We start from the raw sequence: 5,114 nt of genomic DNA on the forward strand, positions 1-5,114 counted from the left end.
AGCTTAACTAAGTTCTTTTGTGCCTGAGGAAAATCTAAATTATAGCTTACTATAGGTTCTGAAAAATGCAGAAGTCTTTTAATGGGCAATAACCCTCAGAAACAGAAGGAAGAGGGAAGATTTTCTCAGTAATCAGGAACACAATGAGAATTTATTTGATGCTTTCTGTGTAGTTAGTGCTGGTGAAAGGAGCCAGATGAATAGTCACAAATACGTCACGTCCTTTGCAGATGCAACATTGGCAGCACAAGCATCCTCAAACCGCCCCACCAACGTGCTTCAGTTCTGAATGAGAAGAACCAGATTTCTGGGTGAGAAAGGAGTCCGTCTCTATTGAGCCCCTGACCCTTCTGCTCAAGGCTGTTAATGAAGGGGCTTCATTAGCACCAAGGGTGATGTTGGCATTATAATGTAGCTACTGGCCCGCTGCAGGCTGAGCTGACACCTATCAATTCGTTCTGTCAGATGATGATACCTGCAGGCAGAGGTCAGGTTTGGCCCAATGATGTAAGAGGCTGGTTCATGCCAATCTCACCAGCTGGCTGACCTGCCATGAAGAGCATGGATTCGTCCAGCACTGAATATGAGCTGGTGGCAGAAGCTCAGGCTGGAGAAGACAAGTCTAAGCACCTTAAGGAGCAAACACAGTCATGGTTAAACAGAAGGGAGGGAGATTCAGTGCTGACATTTGTGTCTGCTTTGCCTGTGCCTTGTTTTGGTTGATGCCAAAGTCATTGAGGGATGCTCATCTGTGTGCTCAGAGAGAGGCCAACTTCTGGCAGGGAACTGTGACCTGGGACAGGATAACCTTTAGAGCACTAAATAGTACAAGATAGAGGGGGGGAAATAGCTTGAAAAAAAGGACATGGCAGGATGAGATCAGCAGCAGAATCTGACCGGCATCAAGAAGCCTGTTCTGAATCACTTCCTGTGAAAAGAGTGCCCAAAAAAGGAGCAGGAGTTATTATTTCAGATAAATATACTGTCTGAAATACAGTCTCTCCGTAGCCAAGACATTCGCAGTGTCTCGAGTTTCCCAGGCCTAACATGCAACAATCCTGTGGCCACACGCTCATGCATGCCTTGTTTCTGAGCATCCTGAGCTCTGGCTCACAGTGTGGTGCCTTTTCCTCTTGGGGACTGGTGTTGCTGCTATTTCCAGCCCTGGTTTTCAGAGCAACTGGCCCTTTCCAACAAAAGCAGGTACCCAGCCTATAGTTTGATCCTCACTATAATAAGAGCAGGTTGTGAGACATCCCAGAGCAGCATTTCAGAACCTGTGACACTCAAATTAATGTGAATTTCTGGTCTTTGTGGCTCCTCAGTCAGCTGCTATAGTGAGAGTTTCCACCAAAACCAGGCTGTTTTGCTGGGTTTACATGAAATGAGCTTCTCTTTGGCTTCCACCTGTCTACACAGCAAACGGAGGCGGGGTTGCCACATATGTTAGTCTATGCAAACCAGCTCTAATCTAGCTAGCTCAGGTATGGTAGCAGGTGAGATAATTCCCCACACTGCATTGCGGGCTAAGCAAACTTGCCTGTGACTCAGGGAATTTGGCTGGCAGTACCATGCTGAAATTTCTATCACTGAAACTTAATCATTATCACTGATATCACTACCTGTGAGACAATAGTGCACCTGATTGCAGCAAAGTCATATCTTGGCACTCCTGTAATGCCTTGGAGCTTGACTTTGTTCCACTGTGGCCCAACCAGCATAGTTTCAAGGGAGTCAGGATGGGATCTAAAACAACACACACATGCAACAAACACCGTTTCAGCCAACGCAGTGTGAACTGAAGACTCTCTGCAGTTAGACAGTGGAGGCAGAGCTGTAAGAAATTCTGTCCCTTTGTTACTCAGTCATCAGAGCTAGGCATTGTAATACATGCCCATGAGTTTATTCATTACATACATTTTATATGCCACCAATATTTTGGATTAATGAAGAATACAATCAATTTGACACATTTCATGCAGTTTTGCAATGCATTATGTGAACACTGCAGATGCAGGCTGTTTTCTCCCGTTGCCTGCGGATTTTTATATGCTATGAAATCTATTTTAAATATATGCATGAAATGTGTCACGAAACATCTGACATATGTGGAAAACATATTACTGTACCGTATGGGCAGTGTAGAAGGTCACTGATGAACAGCTTGAAAACAGCAATCATTTGCATACAGATATATAGCTGTTTATATTATGATCCCATCATAGGGGAATGGGGTCCCAGGTCTGTGTGGGTCACTGGCAATGGCAGCGTTATTGGACTTGTGATGCATAATGCAATGGAAATGAATAGAAGTAGCTAGGATGCTTGCTGCCTGGATATTCTCATCAGTTCCTCATAAGAGAGCGGTTGATAAAGTCCCGTGGAAGGTAAGGGAGAGCAGAGTCATGTTTTTAGTGACACTTCATCATAGTTTGATCATTAAGTTACCCTTGTTCAAGGCACTTCTCTGTGCCAAGTGTCACAGAACAGATCCTGTTCTCTCTTTCAAGTACCCACTCCAGGTTGGACTGAATAGAGTTAGTATGCATTAGGGATGGTACAGACGGGGTCAAGCCCTGCCTTTAATCTCTGTGTATGTCCCTCTGTCAAGACGATTCATGTTTTTCAGTGTTACACCACTAAATCTTTAAGTCAGATAGGATGAATGGCGATGAAGAACAAATTTAACTTGTTGCCATTTTTGCTCCATTTCACAGATTTGGTTTTAATTTCACTCGGCAGTGCTCTAGTGGATGTTAGTGCTTGGCAGTAAACAATAAAATCCCACATATATCAGTTTTTGTGTTTTCAAGTTGCAGTTCTTCATCGATTAATTTTTAGAACGGTCCCAGGAAGCACTTAGAGAAATATTGCAGTTTGTACTTTGTTGGCATTACATGGCACTATTTCTGGCTGCTGCTCAACAAAATGAATCCTTAAGTGTAAGCGAGTGCCATTGATAGCAATGGAAATATTCATATGCTTAAAATTAAACATATGCTTACGCATTTCAGTGAACTGAGACACCTGGTCTCTCGTGGAATGTCTGTTTGAATCAATGCAGCTCATGAATTGGGACCCAAGGACTGAATGCTCATAGAAAGTGAATGGGAAAACATGGAGGACAGAACTAAGTGAGACCACGAGCTTCAGTGTGAAGGCAGGGAAAAGAGAATCCTTTCATCTTAGGTATTTTTATAGCAGTCATTACTACAGAATTGAAGTTATGTGAACCACTTTATCAGAGAAATGTGAACTGCTTGTGTTTCTTCCGAGAACAGCAGTGAAAATGTGTTGCTAAGTGGAAGCAAAGCACAAGGCTTTATAGAAACAGCCGAAAACATTATTTGATCTTTTAAAATCATTTTTGCCAACTGGTTTATTTGGCCATGTAACAGCCGTGCTTCACCTTATTGAAGTACAGCTTTTACCCACAACTCCCCTATGCTCACTGGTCAGATCTGGCCCTGATAATGTGTGCAGCCACCGTGTGAAATAACACAGAGAGACACAGGCAGGGCACCTCAAGACTGCGACTGCTGCAAGACTGTATTCACTGAACCAGGACTTTCAGCTAAGCAGGATCTGATCCCTTTTATCTGTCCAGAACAACCTTTAATATGTGGAGATCCTGGCATTTGATTATGGCCCGACAGTTAATTTTGTCTTATATAAAAAGTGGATAGCAAGGATGTAAGTAAAACGGGGAAAGAAAAGAAAGAACTTTTTTTTGCTAGCAGTTCTGATGGGGATGTAACAGAGCTGCCAACCTCCGAGCTGGAAATCCTGAGTCAAACCTCAGAAGCAGTGCTTAGAGTTATAAGGACAAGAATGTAGAGGTAATATTTCCTGGAGCCTTTCTCTTTCCTTCCCGAGTTTCTCAGCTCTTTGCGTTTATGCTTTCCAACTTTTGACTGCTGACTTTGAAGACTAAAACTGAGAAAAGTTTAACCTGAATTAACATTGTTTTAGCACAGCTGCAGAACAGGGTTTTTAAATCACAAAGATGACCAGGCTTCACTAAAATCCCAGCTCCTGATAATACTTTCTGTGTATCAAAACTACCATCTTCCTTGCTCTTTGAGACAGATACAGATAAAGGTCTTTTGCAAACAGCTCCAGTGAAGCAATTTCTTCCCCTGGCATTGTTAAGAGGTTGTTATTAATTACTTTTGCATTACTTATGCAGGTCCATGAATGAGTGCTGTCCTTTATGGATAAATCCCTCTGTCCTGAAAAGTTTTCAGCTTGCTGGCCACATCCTGCAGTGTAAATCTATAACAGCAGGAGGCAATTTGGTGCAGCAAAACAGGTAAAAGTTAATCCTTTATCCTGCAGGACTGGTGCCTTATCAACATTACTAGTTCATTTGTGTTGCAATTGCACCAAATAGACTCGGCTGATGCTGTTGTTTCACAACCTCTTTTAATCTGGCATCAGTTGAAAGCAGCAGCCTCTCTGTTCTCTTCCTCATTCCTGCTCCCTCTCTTGCTTCTTTTATTGTGGTTTAGGCAGCCACATGGCAAACCAAATCAGTAAAATGATCTGGGTTAAGGCTCATCTGGCAAAAATAAGGGAAGGAAGGGTTTAATTTTGACCATTCGTAACTCAGATCCTGAGTGTGTGGGCTTGTAGCTCTTCCTGCCCTGCCAAATTCCAGCATTATTCTGCTGAGTGCCTCGGCTGCATGCACCCAGCATGGCACACACATGGCAAAGGTCTCTTCACAGGGGAACTGCAGAGCTTCTCAGGGTTTTGGGGGTAGAGGAAGGACCCCTGCATTGTGCTGGTTGTTCCTCCTGGTCCCTGTTTTGCTCGCAGCAGAAATGCAGCAACTCATTTTGATGAGGTGCTCGGTGCTGGCTGCACCCTGCATGCGGGACACGTGGTTCCCTGGTGGGAGGGATGGGATGTCCCCAGCAACCTGGGGACCTTTTGGAGGTGCTTTGGGGAACCCCGCGCAGCTTTGGGTGCAGCAGCGCAGTCACATCCCAGTCAGGGCTGCTTGGCTCTCAGACTGCAGCCCCGCTCGGTGCAGGGGGCCCTGCCTCAGGCACTGCACTCCTTTTAAAGCTGCTTTGTGGGTTTCTTTTCTTTTCTCTCTCTTCCCCCCC

This window comes from Meleagris gallopavo, chromosome 30, assembly GCF_000146605.3.
Source record: "Meleagris gallopavo isolate NT-WF06-2002-E0010 breed Aviagen turkey brand Nicholas breeding stock chromosome 30, Turkey_5.1, whole genome shotgun sequence".
Classification (NCBI taxonomy): Eukaryota; Metazoa; Chordata; class Aves; order Galliformes; family Phasianidae; genus Meleagris; species Meleagris gallopavo.